General features: G+C 41.6%; 2 pseudogenes; both read right to left on the bottom strand.

Annotated features, from left to right (window-relative positions):
• Positions 1–3,429: 3,429 nt before the first annotated feature.
• Positions 3,430–13,285, bottom strand: LOC137239095 (ATP-dependent RNA helicase SUV3 homolog, mitochondrial-like; annotated as a pseudogene).
• Positions 13,286–14,865: 1,580 nt separating this feature from the next.
• LOC137239079 (protein transport protein Sec61 subunit alpha pseudogene) lies at positions 14,866–18,364 on the bottom strand (annotated as a pseudogene).
• Positions 18,365–22,085: the final 3,721 nt, after the last annotated feature.

Genomic DNA, 22,085 nt, shown 5'->3' with positions numbered 1-22,085 from the left:
TTTTGTTTTTATCGGCATATTGATAAATCATTCAAGGTTCGAATCGAGCTCAAGGCCAGAACAATAATTTTTTTCTAATGATAATTATTGTTATTTTTTAATTTTTCTAAATTTGAAAAATTGTATTTTGTTTTTGGAATAGTAAGTAGAAAATTTTTCAGACAACCGGCCATAGCTGCGCAGATAGACCCATTTCGAAGGGCGCTAAGCCTTCATCATCAGTATGCTTTAGGCATGCTGCGCTAACCATTTAGCTATACAGCGGTGTTTGTTTGACTGGCAAATTTGCTACTTCTATTCCTTTTTACCAACTATATTTATTCAGTGTTGCGCCATCTGGTGCAAATCACTGATAATGTTGGATTTTTGTTTATTGTCAATTACTTTGTTTGACATTCCCAAGTGCTCATGGTTTATTAACAATTGTTTTTTTTTGTTTTTATCGGCCTATTGATAAATCATTCAAGGTCCGAATCGAGCTCAAGGCCAGAACAATAATTTTTTTCTAATGATAATTATTGTTATTTTTTAATTTTTCTAAATTTGAAAAATTGTATTTTGTTTTTGGAATGGTAAGTAGAACATTTTTCAGACAACCTCCCATAGCTGCGCAGATAGATCCATTTCGAAAGGTGCTAAGCCTTCGTCATCAGTACGTTTTAGGCATGCTGCGCTAACCATTTAGCTATACAACGGTGGTTTGTTTGACTGGCAAATTTGCTACTTGTTAATAAACCATGAGCACTTGGGAATGTCAAACAAAGTAATTGACAATAAACAAAAATCCAACATTATCAGTGATTTGCACCAGATGGCGCAACACTGAATAAATATAGATGGTAAAAAGGAATAGAAGTAGAAAATATGCCAGTCAAACAAACCACCGCTGTATAGCTAAATGGTTAGCGCAGCATGCCTAAAGCGTACTGATGATGAAGGCTTAGCACCCTTCGAAATGGATCTATCTACGCAGCTATGGGAGGTTGTCTGAAAAATTTTCTACTTACTATTCCAAAAACAAAATACAATTTTTCAAATTTAGAAAAATTAAAAAATAACAATAATTATCATTAGAAAAAATATATTGTTCTGGCCTCGAGCTCGATTCGAACCTTGAATGATTTATCAATAGGCCGATAAAAACAAAAAAAAAACAATTGTTAATAAACCATTAGCACTTGGGAATGTCAAACAAAGTAATTGACAATAAACAAAAATCCAACATTATCAGTGATTTGCACCAGATGGCGCAACACTGAATAAATATAGTTGGTAAAAAGGAATAGAAGTAGCAAATTTGCCAGTCAAACAAACCACCGCTGTATAGCTAAATGGTTAGCGCAGCATGCCTAAAGCTTACTGATGATGAAGGCTTAGCACCCTTCGAAATGGATCTATCTGCGCAGCTATGTCAGGTTGTCTGAAAAATTTTCTACTTACTATTCCAAAAACAAAATACAATTTTTCAAATTTAGAAAAATTAAAAAATAACAATAATTATCATTAGAAAAAAATTATTGTTATGGCCTTGAGCTCGATTCGAACCTTGAATGATTTATCAATAGGCCGATAAAAACAAAAAAAAAACATTGGTAATAAACCATGAGCACTTGGGAATGTCAAATAAAGTAATTGACAATAAACAAAAATCCAACATTATCAGTGATTTGCACCAGATGGCGCAACACTGAATAAATATAGTTGGTAAAAAGGAATAGAAGTAGCAAATTTGCCAGTCAAACAAACCACCGCTGTATAGCTAAATGGTTAGCGCAGCATGCCTAAAGCGTACTGATGATGAAGGCTTAGCACCCTTCGAAATGGATCTATCTGCGCAGCTATGGCAGGTTGTCTGAAAAATTTTCTACTTAATATTCCAAAAACAAAATACAATTTTTCAAATTTAGAAAAATTAAAAAATAACAATAATTATCATTAGAAAAAAATTATTGTTCTGGCCTCGAGCTCGATTCGAACCTTGAATGATTTATCAATAGGCCGATAAAAACAAAAAAAAAAACAATTGTTAATAAACCATGAGCACTTGGGAATGTCAAACAAAGTAATTGACAATAAACAAAAATCCAACATTATCAGTGATTTGCACCAAATGGCGCAACACTGAATAAATATAGTTGGTAAAAAGGAATAGAAGTAGCAAATTTGCCAGTCAAACAAACCACCGCTGTATAGCTAAATGGTTAGCGCAGCATGCCTAAAGCTTACTGATGATGAAGGCTTAGCACCCTTCGAAATGGATCTATCTGCGCAGCTATGTCAGGTTGTCTGAAAAATTTTCTACTTACTATTCCAAAAACAAAATAAAATTTTTCAAATTTAGAAAAATTAAAAAATAACAATAATTATCATTAGAAAAAAATTATTGTTATGGCCTTGAGCTCGATTCGAACCTTGAATGATTTATCAATAGGCCGATAAAAACAAAAAAAAAACCATTGGTAATAAACCATGAGCACTTGGGAATGTCAAACAAAGTAATTGACAATAAACAAAAATCCAACATTATCAGTGATTTGCACCAGATGGCGCAACACTGAATAAATATAGTTGGTAAAAAGGAATAGAAGTAGCAAATTTGCCAGTCAAACAAACCACCGCTGTATAGCTAAATGGTTAGCGCAGCATGCCTAAAGCGTACTGATGATGAAGGCTTAGCACCCTTCGAAATGGATCTATTTGCGCAGCTATGGCAGGTTGTCTGAAAAATTTTCTACTTACTATTCTAAAAACAAAATACAATATTTTCAAATTTAGAGAAATTAAAAAATATCAATAATTATCATTAGAAAAAAATTATTGTTCTGGCCTTGAGCTCGATTCGAACCTTGAATGATTTATCAATAGGCCAATAAAAACAAAAAAAAAAACAATTGTTAATAAACCATGAGCACTTGGGAATGTCAAACAAAGTAATTGACAATAAACGAAAATACAACATTATCAGTGATTTGCACCATATGGCGCAACACTGAATAAATATAGTTGGTAAAAAGGAATAGAAGTAGCAAATTTGCCAGTCAAACAAACCACCGCTGTATAGCTAAATGGTTAGCGCAGTATGCCTAAAGCGTACTGATGATGAAGGCTTAGCACCCTTCGAAATAGATCTATCTGCGCAGCTATGGCAGGTTGTCTGAAAAATTTTCTACTTACTATTCCAAAAACAAAATACAATTTTTCAAATTTAGAAAAATTAAAAAATAACAATAATTATCGTTAAAAAAAAATTATTGTTCTGGCCTTGAGTTCGATTCGAACCTTGAATGATTAATTAATTTCTCTTTTTCTTTTTAATTGCTTTTTTAATATCGAGGTCGCGCAATAGTTGATCTGACTATATAGATAGGTAAGCATGATCAGCTGGAAGAACGTTCGATATTTTACGCTGAATAAACCACAAATCGTGTTTCAATACGGTAGCCAAAAGTACAAATCCATTACATCAAAAACGGATTCGAGATGCATAAGATCAGAAATAGTTTTAGGCAAAGTGAAAGGCCAGCCACAGTTGCGTGTAATAAAGTCGAAGGTAACACTAGTAAACAAGAGAAATTACTTTGAAGTCTAACTATTTAATTTCGATGTATTATGGCCCCCCAAGTACAAAAAAAACCCAAAATTTAAAATTCTATGGATACGATTTTTTTTCTTTTCTAAAATCACGAATTTTCACAGAGGTCTTTCCATTTATTTTATCATATCTTGAAAATTGCTTATCTAAATTCATTGAGAGGAACACCAGTGGATTCACCGCAAAATTTTCTTCAAGTCTTGATAAGAAATTGTTTTTATATGATCGAAGGTTGTGGAGCTATTCACATAAAAATGTAAAAAAAAATTTTTTTCCAAAATACATTTTTTTATTTCTCAAAAATTCATAAAAAATCGAAGGTTTTAAAAACTTACCATTTTTATTTCATGATCTTAAAACTGTAAACATTATAAATAATTGAAACCTTGTTTCGTGAAAATACATGAATAAATGTTGGTTTTATTAACAATAAAGGGAAAATACCCAATTTAGCGAAAATTTTGCATATCAAGCCTATTATTGTCTTTGACAAACAAATTATTTAGGAATGACATTTTGCGCAACTTTGTCTTTTTAAAGCTTACTACGGGCATTGCCAGAAATGAGAAGACTCCATAATGACAATCAAGAAATTTTTATCCGTCAATTTTTCTTAAGGCATAACGCAGATCATAAGAAAAAATGCCTCATACTGTATGGAAAATTTAAGTTGCCAACGCGGGTTTTAGTAAGAAGAAAGTATGGTCATATATATTTGTTATCAAATATATACAACTTTTTCCTTGAGGCATTTCTTGAGATGTTCTTAGAATTCTTAAATCATAAAAACAAAAAAATCAAATTATCACTCCGTAATAGCAACTGTTATACCTACCTACTGAACATCCCAGCCTGCACAGGCCATTTCCCATAGCATATGAAGTTTTTTTGAAAAACCCTTTTTTTTCAAACCCTTTCGCAGGTAGTGGTTAAAAAATTTACAGACTCATTAGATGCCTGCCCTGTATGGTATATTGTCGCCGATTGTGACAAACTTAACGAAAAACAAGTAAGGAAAGCTAAGATCGGGTGTAACCGAACATTACATACTCAGCTAAGAGCTTCGGAGATAAAATAAGGGAAAATCACCATTTAGCAAAATTAACCTAGGGTAACCCTGTAATGTGTTTGTATGACATGGGTTTCAAATGGAAGGTATTAAAGAATATTTTAAAAGGGAGTGGGCCATAGTTCTATAGGTGGACGTTATTTCGGGATATCGCCATAAAGGTGGACCAGGGGTGACTCTAGAATGTGTGTTGTTGTATATGTGAAGGCGTTTTCGAGATATCGACCAAAATGTGGACCAGGGTGACCCAGAACATCATCTGTCGGGTACCGCTAACTTATTTATATATTTAATACGACGAAGAGTATTCCTGCCAAGATTCCAAGGGCTTTTGATTTCGCCCTGCAAAACTTTTTCATTTTCTTCTACTTCATATGGTAGGTGTCACACCCATTTTACAAAGTTTTTTTCTAAAGTTATATTTTGTGTCAATAAACCAATGCAATTACCATGTTTCATCCCTTTTTTCGTATTTGGTATATAATTATGGCATTTTTTTCATTTTTCGTAATTTTCGAAATCGAAAACGTGGGCGTGGTCATAGTCGGATTTCGGCCATTTTTTATACGAATACAAAGTGTGTTCAGATAATTATGTGAACTGAGTTTAGTAAAGATATATCGATTTTTGCTCAAGTTATCGTGTTAACGGCCGAGCGGAAGGACAGACGGTCGACTGTGTATAAAAACTGTGCGTGGCTTCAACCGATTTCGCCCATTTTCACAGAAAACAGTTATCGTCATAGAATCTATGCCCCTACCAAATTTCACAAGAAGTGGTAAATTTTTGTTCGACTTAAGGCATTAAAAGTATTCTAGACGAATTAAATGAAAAAGGGCGGAGCGACGCCCATTTTGAAATTTTCTTTTATTTTTGTATTTTGTTGCACCATATCATTACTGGAGTTGAATGTTGACATAATTTACTGATATACTGTAAAGGTATAAAATGGTAAAATTTGACTTAAACAAATATTTTTTTAAAGTGGATGTGTTCGTCATCCGATTTTGCTAATTTTTATTTAGCACACATATGGTAATAGGAGTAACCTGCCTGCCAAATTGATATCTTCAACGGCTGCCAAATTAAAGCTTGCAACACTTTTAAATTACCTTCTTTTAAAAGTGGGCGGTGCCACGCCCATTGTCCAAAGTTTTACTAAGTTTCAATTTTGCGTCATAAGTTCAACGAACCTACCAATTTCCATCGCTTTATCCATCTTTGGTAATGAATTATCACACTTTTTCGGTTTTTCGAAATTTTCGATATCGAAAAAGTGAGCGTGGTTGTGGTCCGGTTTCGTTCATCAATATACCTCAAAATTTACTCAAGTTATCGTGTTTACGGACGGACGGACGGGCGGACGGACATGGCTAAATGAATTTCTTTTTTGGCCCAGATCATTTTGATATATAGAAGTCTATATCTATCTCGATTAGTTTATGCCGTTATGGATTACCGTTATGCGAACAAAGTTAATATACTCTGTGAGCTCTGCTCAGCTGAGTATAATAAGATACATACTTTTGAAAATCGAAGTGGCCTGCAACTATTTAAAACAATTCATTTAGTTCATTCAATGTTATTTAATTAGCATTCCTGTTGTCAACAACAGCAAAAACAGAATTTTAAAAAAATGAATAATAACAGTGAAAAATTTGTCTGCAAAAATGCCTCGAATATATTTTGTTATGTATGTGGTCTTTACACTACAGCAAAAGTCAATTTCACTATTTCACTACAAAATTCATATAAGGATTATTTTAAAATAGATGTTGATAATTTGAGCCAATATTGGACGCCAATTCAATTTGTGATAGCTGTATATATATTTTAAAGAAATGGAAATCCTAGCCTCAGTAAGTAACAATTACATTTATTAATTAAAAATATTTATGATACTCATTTTTCACAGAGAAAACATGCAAATTGAAAAACCTATGATGTGGAGAGAAACATGTGAACATGATGCTAACAGTTACTTTTGTTTAAGTAAAAAAAAAGATTTGGAAAACATATGATTTGGTCTTATCCCACGATTTCAGCTGGTGGTTTTACTCTTCCAGTGCTAGATTCAGATGGAGTTCCATGTCCTGAAAATTAACATAATACGTATACTGAAGTTCCTCCATCGCCTATTTCTTCGTCTTCAAAAATCTCCAGCGTATCAGATGGATTTTGCCCAAAGCCTCTGACACTCTTCTTGAAAAACGATCTTATATGATACCTAGAGTATCCAAAAGATAAGTCAGAGCTACTCGCATCCCGTCTAAAAGAAAGAAATTTATTAGAAAAACAGGTTACTATAACTACCATCGTGAGCGACATAAGCCATATGCTTTTTTTTATAGAAATAAAGACAATATATGTTTTTGCTATGATATAACTGGACTTTTTGGAAATCTTGGCCAAACATATGACGCAAGTGAATGGAGATTATTTATTGATAGTAACAAAGAAAGCCTTAAAGCAGTTTTATTACATAATGGCAATCAGAAGCCATCAATACCCATCGCACACACCGTAAATATGAAGGAGACTTATGAAACCATGTCCAAACTTTTAAAATATATTCATTATGAAAAACACGATTGGAAAATATGTTGTGAATTGAAAGTGGTAGCTTTACTAACTGCACTACAAGGTGGTTACACAAAACATAATTGTTTTCATTGCCTTTGGGATAGCCGAGATCGAAGCGCACATTATGTAAGGAAGGACTGGCGAGCAAGAATCAATCACGAAGTAGGCACACACAATATAAAATATGCTGCTCTAATAAAAAAGGAGAATGTGATTTTTGGATTAGTCATGAATTTTGTTAAGGCGCTAAACAAAAATGAAAAATCATTCGATTATATTCAAACCATATTTTCAAAATTACCCGCTTCAAAAATTTCTGAAGGTGTTTTTGATGGTCCACAAATCCAAAAACTACTACAGATATCAGCATTCGAGACTTTACTATCACCCGATGAAAAGGCTGCTTGGAACTCATTTAGGCTGATTGTTTCAAACTTTTTAGGAAATAATCGGGGTCCAAATTATAAGGAAATCATTTCTGATTTACTAACCAACTATTCGAAAATCGGTAAGTCGGAATATGATATGATTTTTTATATTCATCATAATTGTAACCTCTAAATTACATATACATATAATTTCAGGTGCAAACATGTCTCTAAAAATGCATTTCTTACACTCCCATTTGGATTTTTTCCCTTCAAATCTTGGTGATGTCAGTGACGAGCATGGAGAACGATTTCACCAACAACTTAAGTCAATGGAGGAGCGATATCAAGGATTCTGGAACGAAAATATGATGGGGGATTTTAATTGGTTTCCTATACGAGAATCAAATTCAGAAAATTACAGCAGAAGAGCAAAAAGCAGAAACTGTTTTTAAATATTTCAAGTACTAAATTTTGTAGAATTTCTTTAATAAAGTATCTTAAATAGCTAAATAAACAAAAATATTAAAAATACGTATTTCCCCTTCATTCACTTAATTGTTAATAATATTACCGTTTATCCATGGCTTTTCATGAAATAAAGCTTGCCTTACTTGGAATGTTCACAGTTTTACGATCATTGTTGTAAGTTTTTGTCTCTTTCGATTTTTTACGAATTAAAGAAGAAAAAAATGGAAATTTTTAATACAAAAAATCGTTTTTTTTATAATGCGTTGCAAATAACTCTGAAAGAAATAAGTATTAAAAAAATGGCATTTAACCACCTTTAAGGTAATTTCATTTGCTGTTTCTCCAATAAAATCGGACAACCCGTTCCAAAGATATGATAAAATCAATGGATATCCCTTTTCAAAAAAGGCAGATTTTAGAAAAAAAAAAACACAAAACCGTATCCATAGAATATTAAATTTCGGCCATTTTTATAATTAGGGGATTATAGCAAATAAAAAAAAATAGTGGTGATCCAGGGTAATGCAAAAAGTTTAATTTTGTAGAGCAGTGTAATTGGTTCATTACGACTATATTGTTTTGCAATATTTAGGAACATGGAGCATACGAACGGAATTTTCTTATTGATGGGGCGCAGCAAAATAAATAACATGCACGCAATGGCAATTTAACATGTTCAATCATTTCTGCTAAAAACTTAAAATCCTCAATATTGCACATAAAGTACAGTGAGTCGTCGACGGTGCAAGGACTAACAAATATGTACATTAAACTACTAAGCGTAGATTTCGGCAAATGATATGCATAAAGTTGAATTTAATCCGCCGTGGGATGTAAACCAGCTTGTTTAAGTGGTTCAGGTTTCTCTGCTAAAATTTTTGCGTAATACATGCAGATCGACCGATTTAAATGTGGTAACACAATCGTGTTCCCACTGCGTGCGATAACGTCCAGCTCGACCTGCTATCTGCAGCGCAGATGAAACAGATATTGTATCAAGTTCACGTTCACCTTTTTCGTTCATTCCAGTGATTATTGAGAAGAAGATAATGCGTCGTATGCTCAAATTGAGTCCCATACCGATGGCATCAGTTGCCACCATAACTTTACAGCTACTCTCAGTATCACTGAATTTTGCAGCTTGTGCTAATTTTGTACCGCGTGAAAAAGAAGATACGTCATTTTTACTAAAGCAAACAATGCAATCACCAGGCTATATATAATCTAAGTTTAGTAATGCTGAGTCTTCAAAAGTTCAAAGGCACCAGTTTCACCGCAAACATGTACCTCTTCAGCGATGAGTCCTAGAAAGGCCCTCGTACATGCCCAGCCTCTTTGTGGGTCAACAAATGCTGTTGAATTTCATCAATAACAGCAACTTCATAGGGCGTATTGACAGATGTCATTTCCACTGTACATGCCACGTGACTCGCTGGTGTTTCCTCATTGATACCAAATTTTTGTTCTTCTCCTGTTACCGGATCGCAAGGTGTGTATTTTTCATTAGATTTGTTAAAAACCTCCATGGCTAATAGCTTCAATGGTCCGCAATACACCCCAGACATGGTGCTCAAGAAATGTTCCATAGCATGATATGTTTTCCCAGAATTAGTGGGCCAGCAGGCAGCTCGTAAAAGACGCGAAGCGTTTAAGTAATTCGAAGTACAACAGAACAAATTTATTTGTGCGAAGAGCTGAGATTCTTTTAATTTTCGCAACGCAAGGTGTTTAAATAAAAGTCGGAAGAAAAAATTAGTTACCTACATATTGGATCCATCATTTGCTAAAGCTTATTTAAAGTGTGTACGAAATCCAGTTTCCTTACAATAACAAAGTGAGCCTCCTTTAGGTTAGGTTAGGTTAGGTTAGGTTAGGTGGTAGCTACCCTGATAAGGACAGCTCACTTGGACAACACGAAAGTCCGTTGTGATACCACATACACCAAAAATAGCGGTGACTTAGATCTAGCTAGTTAGAGAATCGTTGGGTAGCAACGATAAAGCTCCGAATGATACCGATCTCAACTTTGGATAAATCCTCGGGAGATCCAAGTGAGTCGCGAGCGAAGAACCTTCGCCTAGCTCTGGCAAAAGCTGGGCAATCAAGCATAAAGTGATTTGGTGATTCCACGTCATCATCCTGCATACAGATGCAGCAGGATGGAGTTTCCAGTATATTGAGACGTACCGCATAAATACCCATGGGACAGTGCCCTGTCAAAACCCCAATGACCATTGATAGGTGAGCCTTGGTGAACCCAATTATTTCAGCAGACCTCCTGCCATCCACTTTCGACCAGAAAGATCTTGCTACCCTACAAAACGTGCTGTCCGCCCAACATTTGCTGAGCTGACTCGAGGCCCAGCTATGGAGGATCAATCCACAGGTGGCCAGTGGGATCCCGAAATCCCTACAGCCATCTTCACCCATTTCAGTTCTACCGATGCGGGCTAAGAGATCTGCTTGACAGTTACGCGGGATATCACTATGGCCCGGGAACCAGATAATCTTAATTGTAAAATAATTCGATGCAATCGAAAGCTAGGTCAGGCACGCCCAGACCACCCTCGATCGAACTGTAGTTGAGCTCAGAGTAGATGTTAAATTCCCTAAAGTAGTAGCACTGGATAGCATTCCATCCACCGCATCCTTAATCGCAGCCACTTCCGCTTGGAATACACTGCAGTGATCAGCCAACTTAAACTTGCGGCTTACATTTAGCTCTTGACAAAAGATCCCCCACCAACATTTCCATCCAGCTTCGACAATCCGTGAACAAGTTAACCGGTCCCATGCCCCAGATAATTCCTCCACCACACTCCTCTCTCGCTGGAATGGCTGGGGTAAAGGTTGTATAGGAAGTAGTTATCGGCATACAATATTCCGATCTGTCCGGGATAAAGTCGAAACTGGTAAGAAGGCTAGAGTGTCCGCAGTCAGAATGCCCATATCCCATATCACGAAGCAATATCTACTGGGTATATGTTCAGCATGACGTTCAGTGCCAAGGTAGGTGTTGTTCTGAGAGTGCCACTGATACCAATCAGCGCCGTCCGTTGCACAGACATTAACATTTTGGGGGTGCTCGCCGTGTCCAGTGCTTTCCACCAGACCAGCATCCCATATAGCAGAATCGGTTTGACCACCATCTCATAAAGCCAGTGTACTACTCCTGGCGAGAGTCCCCATCTTTTTCCGATAGCCCCTCTGCAGCAGTACAAGGCAATGGCGGCCTTCCTGGCCCGATCTTCCACATTGGGTCTCCAGGACATTTTCTTGTCCAAAACAATCCCCAAATATTTAACCCTATCAGAAAGTTTTAACGGTACCCCTCCAATCGAGTTCTCAAATCGGGCATCTTATATATCCTTGTAAAAAGAACCAATTCTGTTTTTCCCGGGTTGACCGCCAATCCACATGATTCAGCCCACCTAGCCACAGTATCCAGGCAGAACATCGCGCAGGGTGCCTTGAAATTTGCCTCTGACTAGGATAGCGAGGTCATCTGCATAGGCAACCACCCGACAACCATTTGCTTCCAGCTCCACAAGAAGCTCGTTGACCACCACAACCCATAGGAGAGGAGATGGGACACCCACCTGTGGCCTGCCCCTCACACTTTCCTCTTAATTATGGCCCCACCCCACTCCGCTGCGACAATTCTGACGCGTAGAAGTTTGCTAATAAATTCGATCAGAGCTGCCTCGACTCCTAAACCCATCACAGCTCTTTCGATTGCCCCAGGTAAGACATTGTTAAAAGCCCCCTCGATGTCTAGAAAGGCAACCAGAGCATACTCCTTGTGTTCTAGTGACCCCCCAATTTGCTTTACAATCGAATGGAGAGCCGTTTCCGTCGATCTGCCTTTGCAGTACGCATGCTGTGAAGCCGACAGTAACCCCGAGGTATCCTTTCCCGTAGGTGCAGGTCAATCAACCGCTCAAACGTCTTAAGAATAAACGACGAGAAACTGATTGGCCTGAAATCCTTAGGTGATATATGAGAGCTTCTGTCGGCTTTCGGAATGAAAATAACCCTAACCGTGTGCCAAGATTTCGGGATATAGTTAAGCCTGAGGCAGTTAGTGTAGATGATGGCCAACTAGCGGCAGGAAATTCCCAAAGATTTTAGAAGTTGCGCAGGAATGATTCCATCCGGCCCGGAGACTTATAGGGCTAGAACGACCCTATAGCCCAGGTTATTTGACTTCCCCATATTGGAATGGCAGGCACTTCTGCATGGCCAACGACCGCCGCTCATGCAAGCGAAGATCCCTGCGTAACTGGGAGATCGGGAAAATGATTGTCCAGTAAAAGCCTTAGGGACTCCTCGCTACTCATCGACCAGTCCCCACCATCATCTCTCAGATACCCCAGAGGAGCGGGATTCCTAGAGAGTATTTTTCTAAGCCTCGTGAATTCATTGCAGCCTTCTACGTTTACGCAGAAGCTTGCCATGCATCTCTCTTGGCTATCCTTATTTCATATTTATAAATCTTCAGACTCACCTTATAGAGCTCCCAGTCCGTGGGTAATTTACTCCTCCTGGCTCTGTTGAAGAGCCGACGACTGGACGCTCTTAGGTCGTGAAGAGAATCCGACCACCAGGGCGGCTTTCCCTTCCCCCTGTAAGTTTTCAAAATAGGCAGAACAGTTGAAAGGCGCTATTGCTCGCCGAGGTGAAGTTTTCCACCAGAACGTCTATTTCAGATTCGGACCGGTCCAAACTAACGGTAGGCGCCGCCGGCAATAGCTCTCCCAGCTTCCTACAATACAAGTCCCAGTTAGTACTTTTATGGTTCCTAAAATAAATTTTACCGGAACGTTCTTCGTTCACCGAGAACTGAATATATCGGTGATCAGAGAAGGAGTGCTCGCTGAGAACCCTCCAGCTAGATATCCGACCTTCCAGTTCTCTACTAACCAGGGTGAGGTCCAGGACATCCTCCCTTACCGCAGTAATAAAAGTCGGGTTATTCACCCTATTACATATACAAAGCCCCTCATTTACAATAACAGTAAATAAAGACTTACCTCTAGTGTTGGTATCCGAGCTTCCCCAGTTGGTACGATGGGCATTAGCATCGACACCGATGGTCACGCCAACACCTCTCCGCCTTGCTTCAGCGGGGATTTCGCCCAGTATCGCAGGTGGTGGTCCCGCTACTTCCCCGTGGGGCATGCGCGCTGAGACCACCCACATTTCATTACTTCCTCGCCCGAGGCAGACCGTGTTTTTGAAATTAAAGCGAATAAAAGCTTTAATCTCTTTTTTAACAGGCACACAGGATCTAGGCCTACCTGCGACCCCATGCACGAAGGTGTTGAATTTTCCAGTCCTTAATCCAGAAATCTTACTGCCGTTACTACTCAGCCATGGCTCCTGGACGAGGACTATATCCACTCCACCTTTTTAGAGACAGAGCAACAAATTTGCGGAAGCCGCTTTAGAGTGCTGAAGATTGACTTGACGAATTTCCATCAAAACCGCTCTTCTTCCGCACCCCATCCTTGGCGGATTCGTGTTAGTCGTGTCCATTCTAAAAAGTCCCCCCTCAAGGCCGCTATCCGGAGCCGATTTTGTAGTCACCCTTCAACGGTCTCGTGGTTATCTATGCGACGCAGGGAGGTCACGCGAGGATTGACGCATTACCTTATGAGTAATGCGTTCAGAGCCAGACCGGACGCGAAGCGGGAAGATTTTCAACCGCACCTACACCACCAACTTAACAGCGACGGAGCCGGAACGTACCTTGAGGCCCGAAACGGTTTTAACGGGACGGGAGCAGGTGCAGCATTAGCCTACCAGCCATATCGGTAGGGTTTCACCCCGACCTACTAAGGTGGCAGAAAACCGCACCTACCAGCCCAAAGTCATCAAGTCAAAATTCAATGTCAATAATCAAAAGCCCTAAACAATCCAGTTCGTCACCTTTGTGTACCGATCTTGACTCTTAAAGAGTCCTCCCTCGCCTGAGCTCGGCACAGTGACTCAGGGGTGCGGGATTATCGAGTTGTCCTCTCTAGATACGCCATTATCAGTAGAAGCAGGGGCACCTCTTGCAGGATGTGATAACTAATCACGCGTGACATTCGTCACTATGGCCGGTCTAAGACTGATAACAGTCCCTGATCCAGAGCCCGGAACCACTTATGATATCCAAGCCAAGTATTTTAGCCCCTTAAACTTCCGTTAAAAAAAAATAATTTTTTGTTGCGTTCCCTCCCATTGATGTTTAACAAACGCTCTCAAAAATGTCCAATAATCGATATGTTATAGCTGGTTCACCCGTCTCATCACATCCGACATCCAAAGATCGCACGCTAGATGTTATCTTACCGCTTACTGAATATTGGATTTATGCAACAATTATGGTTATGTGTGGTGCTGAGTGCTGCACATGATATTATTGCACAATTTCAGCATGTACCTGAAGGTAACAGTACAACTGAGACTGATGATGATAATTCAAGAAAATGTCATTTGGTGTCGACTGGTGCAATTTTATTGGCGGATATTTTACCATCATTGACTGTGAGAATCATCATACCTTCCTGACATTTTGGATGAATTTTAAAATATTGCTTGCTATAATATTGTCAGCGTCCAGTTTTTTGCTCGTTGGGTTTGCGACTGCGGAATGGATGGCTTTGTTGGGTATGGTCATCACATCCGCGAGTAGCGGTATTGGTGAACCGTCTTTCTTGTCATATTCTTCGCAATTCAATACTTTGTACTGTGTACTTTTTTCTTTGGACGCATCTCTTTTAAACATCAACTACTTAGATTTTTTCCATGCCACCCATCTCAGATTGCTCCTTAACGAAAACCTCAAAGTATTGATAGATAATAGTCACAGCCAGCAAAATACCTGTGCCTGAACCAATGGCACCCAAAAAGTCAGCCATAATAGATAACGCACTAATACAAAGACCACCAAACGCAGCCACTGTTGGAATATAACGATTCAATTCATGGATCATAGAATTTTGACGATGGCCACGCATAACCGTATGTTGCTCTTTAAGTTCTTTTGCGACATCCTTAGCTGAGCGGCCGGAAACATCGATCCATGTTTTTGAAATTAAAGCACATGAACCCAACATGAATACAATATAGAGTATCGCGTGAATTGGATCGGTTAATATGTGTCCTACACTCTCTGGTGGTGACAAATAGTAGCACAGACCACAGATTGGGTAAGAGCGCGCTGGACCGCCACCACCAACATCAGCCCAAACTCCGATTAAATTGCTGAATACATTGTCCTGAAATTTTACAGCCAACATTTGTGAGATGACATACAAGTTGGAAACCTTCTGTATTGGCCACGATAACAATACAACACATTTGCGTTTTGTCCCAACGACGACTGCAGCATACGTACATATACTATTATTTCTTATTTATATCGTTGTATACGAATTGAAAGCTCTTAGGACAATGTAAAAATACAATTTCAACATCGTTTAATTCCGTAAATCACCACTTATCAATCATTAGAAAGTAAGGTTATCTCTTATCATTATTATTATTATTTTTTTTTTTTTTGTGATAACGAGAAAACGTCCAATTTTATGGTCGTCCTTAGATGCTCCTTTAACTATTTTATGTATATCGTCGCTGCGCTAACCACAACAGTTATGTGTTTTTTTCAAATTTTTTTTTATTGTATATTTTATTATCACTATATAGAGCCCACATTTCTGCACATGCCGTTTTTTTATATCTCTTTTGGTTTAGAAGTGATCGAAAACAGCTATGTGCTCACAGTACTAGAAGTACTCTGAAAAACGGTTATGTACTTGGTTAGGTTAGGTTGGGGTGGCTGCCCGAGGGCACACTTAGGCCAGTAATACTAGGCCCGTTGTGATACCACGAAAAACACCGTTACCTCTCCTCTTCGAACCATTTTGAGGACCTGATGAAATCTACCAGGTCCTTGACGTCATGCTCCACAACCTGACTCATAGTATCAAGAAATGGAGCTCCCAGAAAGCGCTGCCGTGCTCCGCTTAGCGCTGGGCAGTTGCAAATGAGGGGAACCACCGTTTCCTCCTCCTCATCTTCTTTACAACTCCTACAGCAACGACGATAAGGCGCTCCTAGCCTTTCTGCATGCCTACCTATGAGACAATGACCCGTTAGTGCCCCTACAAGTGTGGAAATTGTATCCCTTCTTAGGTTGTAAACGTGACGGGACCTTTTAGGATCCCATTTAGGCCAGGTTTCTTTCGACGTTCGACATCCCGGTGTTTGTAGCCATCTTTCGTCGGCTTCACGGTAGATGTGCTCTTTTAGCATTAGCTTGCATGTGGACAGGGGCATACCTAAGCGTTCTTGTCCAGGAAGAACCTGCTTGGTTGTACCCTGCCTAGCGAGTTCATCTGCTATACAGTTTCCCTCGATATCCCTATGTCCAGGGACCCATGTGAGGTGTACACGGTTCTGTTGAACCATCTCTTGAAGAGATCGGCGACAGTTTAGTGCTAGTTCAGAATTGAACGAGTGGGAGCCCAGAGATTTTATGGCAGCTTAGCTGTCGCTGAAGATAAAAATTTCTTTGCCGACAATGTATGTCCCTATCCTAGCTGCGGCTTCCATTATGGCTGCAACTTCTGCCTGGAATACACTGCAGTGGTCGGGTAGTCTGAATGAGAGCTGGAGGTCAAGGTCCCTTGAGTATACTCCACCCCCAACTCTCCTGTTTAGCTTGGAGCCGTCCGTGTATATGGAAATGCTGTTGCCCATAGCAAGGCACTTGTCCGACTCCGTCCAGTCATCCCTGCTGGGTATGTTTATCTTAAAGTTGGTTTCCGCAACTGTTGTGGTCGCACAGCGATCCGTGCTAGGAGGGAGAAAACTGTATTTGTTTAGTATACTTGAGTGTCCTGTGGTCCTGTTGTTCCAGCACGACAACTCCCTTAGACGCAGGGCTGACGTTGCCGCTGCTCGATGACCAGCCAGATCCAGTGGAAAGATGTCAAGAATGACCTGAAGAGCTTCGCTAGGCGTTGTTCTTAGAGCCCCGCTTATGCTTATCATGCTGGATCTGTGGACTTTACCCAACAAGTTTAGGTTTGACGCCTTGCTCAAGGCTGGCAACCATACGACTACCCCATACAGCAGTATGGGTCTGATAATGGCGGTATAAATCCATCTGCATATGTTGGGGGTGAGTCCCCTTTTTTTGCCAATGGCTCTTTTACACGTATATAATGCAATGTACGCGTTCTTTTGTCGCTGGATAACGTTGTCCTTCCAGTTCAGCTTTTTGTCTAAAACTACGCCTAAAAATTTGGCTTTATCTGCCAGGCTTAGGCGCACCCCATTTAGTTCAGGTAGGTTCAACGATGGTATTTTGTATCGTTTGGTATATAAGACAAGCTCTACTTTATCGGAGTTGACGCTGAGTCCACATCGGGAAGCCCACAAGGAAACCTCTCGCAATGCTACCTGCATCAAGTCGCACAAAGTTTGAGGAAACTTGCCTCTGTAGATAATCGCTAGGTCATCAGCATATGCCACGACCTTCCCGCTCCCCCAACTAGTATCTCTTAATAGCGAGTTTACCGTTAGGTTCCATAGTAAGGGGGAAAGGACACCACCCTGGGGCGTGCCCCTTGCGACAAATCGTGTTACCTCAACCTTCCCCAGTGAGGAGAGCACTTTCCTTCCCCTGAGCAGTTGATCAATTAGTCCCACTAGGGGTCTATTTACGTCCAGATCAGTTAAAGCAATTTTAACGGCGTCTGGACTTATGTTGTTGAATGCTCCTTCAATGTCTAGGAAGGCCACAAGACAATAATCCTTTTCGAACAAGGATGTTTCTATAGTAGAGACTAGCCTGTGTAGCGCAGTCTCCGTAGATTTACCTTTGGTGTACGCGTGTTGATAGTCCGAAATGAGATTCCTATCAATGCTTGTAGTGAGAAAATCGCTAACTATTCTCTCTAGGGTCTTGAGTACGAAGGATGAAAGACTGATAGGTCTATAGTCCTTCGGCTCGTAATGAGAGGCTTTGCCTGCCTTAGGAATGAATATGACCGTGGCGCTCCTCCATGCACACGGAATATAGTTCATAGCCAAACAAGCGGTATATATGTGCCGCAGCCAGTTGGCTGATACCTCCAAAGAGTAGATAAGTTGAGCGGGTACAATCCCGTCTGGTCCAGCAGCCTTAAAAGGTTTAAAACTTTTGACTGCCCTCCTCACTCTCTCCTCAGTGATGGGTATATTCACAGCTTGGTTTTCTGCAGGTACTTCCAGTGCGTTTGTCATATTTCCCGGGAAATGTGTGTCCAGGAGCAGCTCTAGAGTTTCCCCTTCTGTGCTGGTCCAGGTACCATTCGGTCTCCGCAGAAAGCTAATAGCTGTTTGCGTCTTAGAAAGCACGCACCGTAGCCTGGATGAGACACTTTCGACTCCAGTACAGAAGTTTCTCCATGAAGTTCTCTTCGCTTGTCTCAGGACTTTTTTGTAGGTTCTTAGTTTGTCCTTGTATTCTAGCCATTGTGACCCGTTATCAAAGAATTTGGCTTTGTTAAACTGTTCTCTACAGGATTTACGAAGTAGGTCCAGATCTTGGGACCACCAGTGAGGTTTACGCTTACCGCGCGGTTTTGGCAATGGACAGGCCTGTTTTAAGGCTTTTGAGAAAGCCGATGTGAAGGTTTCTACCAGACCCTCTAGCTCCATTGTTGCTGAGAGGCTTTGTGGGGGCAGTTCTGGTAGTTCTCTTGCTAACAGCTCATTATGTAGTTCCCAGTTTGTATTACGTGGGTTACGTCTCGCAATGGGCTGATCGACGAAGAACTCTAACATTACTTCAATATAGCGGTGGTCTGAAAAGGAATGTTCCTCAAGAACACGCCATTTTTTAACCCACCCATAAACGCTTTCGCTACAAATAGTGAGGTCAATAACCTCTCTACGGTTTTTAGTAATAAAAGTTGGTGCATTACCTACATTGCAAACTACAAGGTTAGTTGTTAAAAGGTACTCAAAAAGTGACTCACCCCGAGTGTTTATGTCGGAACTACCACACTTCACGTGGTGGGCGTTTGCGTCTGTCCCAATTAACAGATGGCCTTTGCTTGAGTCGGCCACCAGATCCTTTACCGTCTTTTGCGGAGGAGGTTCCTCTGCGTCGTACGGCATATAAACGGAGGCTAGCGTTAATTGGGTGCCTCCGCTTGACAAACTGGCCGCTGTGACGTCACCATTGCTATAATTAGGCAAGAGAAAGATATTTAGCTCAGACTTTACTAAAATGCATGTTCTCACTTTACCTTCATCTGCAGCTCGGATGAGCTTAAACCCAGTGGCCCCCAGTCCGCAAATCCTTGAGTTGTTCACCCAGGGTTCTTGGATAAGGACCACTTCGACGTCGCCTTTAGAAAGGCGACTGATGAGAGCAGCCGAGGCTGCCTTACTTTTGTGCAGGTTTATCTGGAGCAACCTCAGCATGAGCTTGCTCAGACTCCCCTGCCTCCATCACCGTGATGTTGGGATCCTCTCCGTCGCTATCCAGCAGAGCATCCTCCATCGACAAATTGCCCAGAGCCCCTGCGCAATTTGACGTGGCGGAAACCAGGCTTTCGGCGTCGGAGATTTCCGCTTCCACTTCGGGTGCCTCAATGTCCGTGTCCAAAGAGGCACTCGAAAGGGATGCGCGCTGTGCGTCCCCACGGTATACGTGAATTACGACCTCCCCGAGGCCGTAAAACACTCTTCCTTTGCTCCGTCTAAGGGGCTCGAGAGCTTCCTTATTCAGGGCTAACACGACCTGTCTCCTAGGTCCTACAGCGTCCTCGACTTGGATGACACTCCAGTCCTGCGTTGGGAGAGCCGGGTTCATCAGTTGCAGCATCCTGAGAATTCTCTCAGGTTCTGCTGGAACCGCTGGAACCCATGCCCTGGCCCTTGGCCGAGCCGGAATGTCCTTCCAGTCAACGACCTCGTTAATCGCCCAGGGATAGACTTGTCCCAGCTTTGCGGCTGCTGCCTTGTACAGCGCAACAGACCTTGCGTCCTCGCAAGCGAGTACCTTGATTTGGCCCTGGTACCATCCTGCATCAGAACCTCGCGGCGGACTACCCGGAGACTCCATCAGCACGTCGAGAACGGCGTTGCCGATTTCATTCCGGACGTACGGCCACTGGTCTTTAGCGATTGCACCACGGTCATTCCCTCGGTCCAGGATTCCTATAAGGATCCGGCCCTTGGCTACCTCGGCAAAGCTGGGTTTGGCTACCGCGGGGTGATTCTGGTGCCTTTTCGGCGGTGGTTTGATATCCTCATCGGACCTTTGACGTTTATATGGGGTTGCGCTTGTTGGCAGAGAACCCCGAAAATTCGGCAGTAGAGCTCGCGCCCTTTCCACCGAATTCCTGGCGTTCTCTGACAGCGTTTCCAGCGGAACACCCTCATACCTTGACAGGACTTTTGCAGCCCTTCTTTTGTTCCTGTGGAACGATCCCTTGTGGGAATCTTCTTGAGAAGGGGTCCGACCCGTAGTTGCCCTCGCGGTCGTACCCCCGGATGATGTCTTCATTATGGCTCCTTTCTCCTTTGGCTCAGTGTGACCAGATCGTGGGACCCCTGTCACAGCCGTGGAGAGAACAGTCGCCATACCGGCGTCAGACTGGCGCCCAGCATCAGCAGGCGCGTCAGTGTTCGCCGTTGCCAGCGCAACTACCTTCGCCGCCATACTGGTGCTTGCCCCCGTCCGATCACCTAAGACTGTGTTGACTGAGGTTGCCCTCTTGTCGTCCATGGGGAGCCGACCCGTCGTTTCCAACGCAGTCGCTCCCCCGGTTAAAGTAGCTGTTGCGGCCCCGTTTTCCCTTAGCTCGGAGTGGCCAGGTCCAGAGACCCCTGCCACAGCCGTGGGAAAAAAGGTTGCCGTTCCGGCGCTTGGTCGGTGTCCGACAACAGCAGGCGCGTCAGGGTTCGCCGTTACCAGCGCAACTCCCTTCGCCGCCATACTATTGCCGCCCCCCACCAAGTCGCTCTTCACTTTAGCGTTGGTAGCATTGGTAGCCCTCCCTCGTTCACTAGGGCGTATGGATGCCAATGCTGTTGTCCTTCTCCCTGTGGAGGAGAACGGATTATCATTTGCTTGTTTTTTTTTATTTTTGTTGTTCATCTTGTTCGTACGACCCCTTGCTAGACGAGGCCAGCTTAGGGTCACCTTATTGAAAGGGGGAAAAGTGTCGGTAGCCGCGGCAGAGCCCCTTACCGCGGTAAGACCATTTTTACTCTCTGAGGCGTCCCGGTGTCAGGGTTATGTACTTACTTGCTTATAATTTTTTTTAATCGCTGGCGAAAGTCCTTTGATTTCAATGTAAAAAATAATTACAAACCATCTCGCTTCCCAACGCAGCCGGTTCTATGAACCGGAGCGACTCGAGATTTTCTGACCAAGGGCTGTCATTTCAGTGTAACCCCATTTAATTTGTTGCATCCCTCCCACAAATTGTCATCCTCCCAGCAGATCCCTGCAGCGGGACTGCACCATATTCTTCTGCTCCGGCAAGGTATCGAACCCAATCCATGAACTGTACCTGACCCCGGTCCAGAGAAATGGTTTTGCTGCGTTTAGTGGAAAAGAATCTTTTTAGGATGGTCTTGTCAGTGTGTCACGTGCAAGGGATAGTTGCATCGGACAGGAAGTTCTGGGCTATACCCCAAAACCCAAAGTCCTCGTAACTTTTATAAATCTTTTGTGGCTCCTTGCTGTTTACGCCCAAATGCGTCCCGTAGTCTGCGCCTTAGCGCCCCACTACCTTCCAGCTGCCCTCTACTCAGTAAGCCACAAGAAGTACCCGCAGTTGCTCGGGCCCCATGGCGCCACCTTCTTCTCCTCCCTCTCTTTCCGGCACTACCACTCTAGTTGGTCAGGGAAACGGACTCTGAGTCCCTACCACCTTTTGCACCATTTGCCAACACAGAATGTATATGTTTGCGACATCTGACCAATGTAGCTCCTGCCTTGACG

The sequence above is a fragment of the Eurosta solidaginis genome, chromosome 1 (assembly GCF_040869045.1).
Source record: "Eurosta solidaginis isolate ZX-2024a chromosome 1, ASM4086904v1, whole genome shotgun sequence".
Classification (NCBI taxonomy): Eukaryota; Metazoa; Arthropoda; class Insecta; order Diptera; family Tephritidae; genus Eurosta; species Eurosta solidaginis.
Note: the sequence above shows the minus strand (reverse complement) of the source record. Positions and strands in the feature narration are given on the sequence as shown.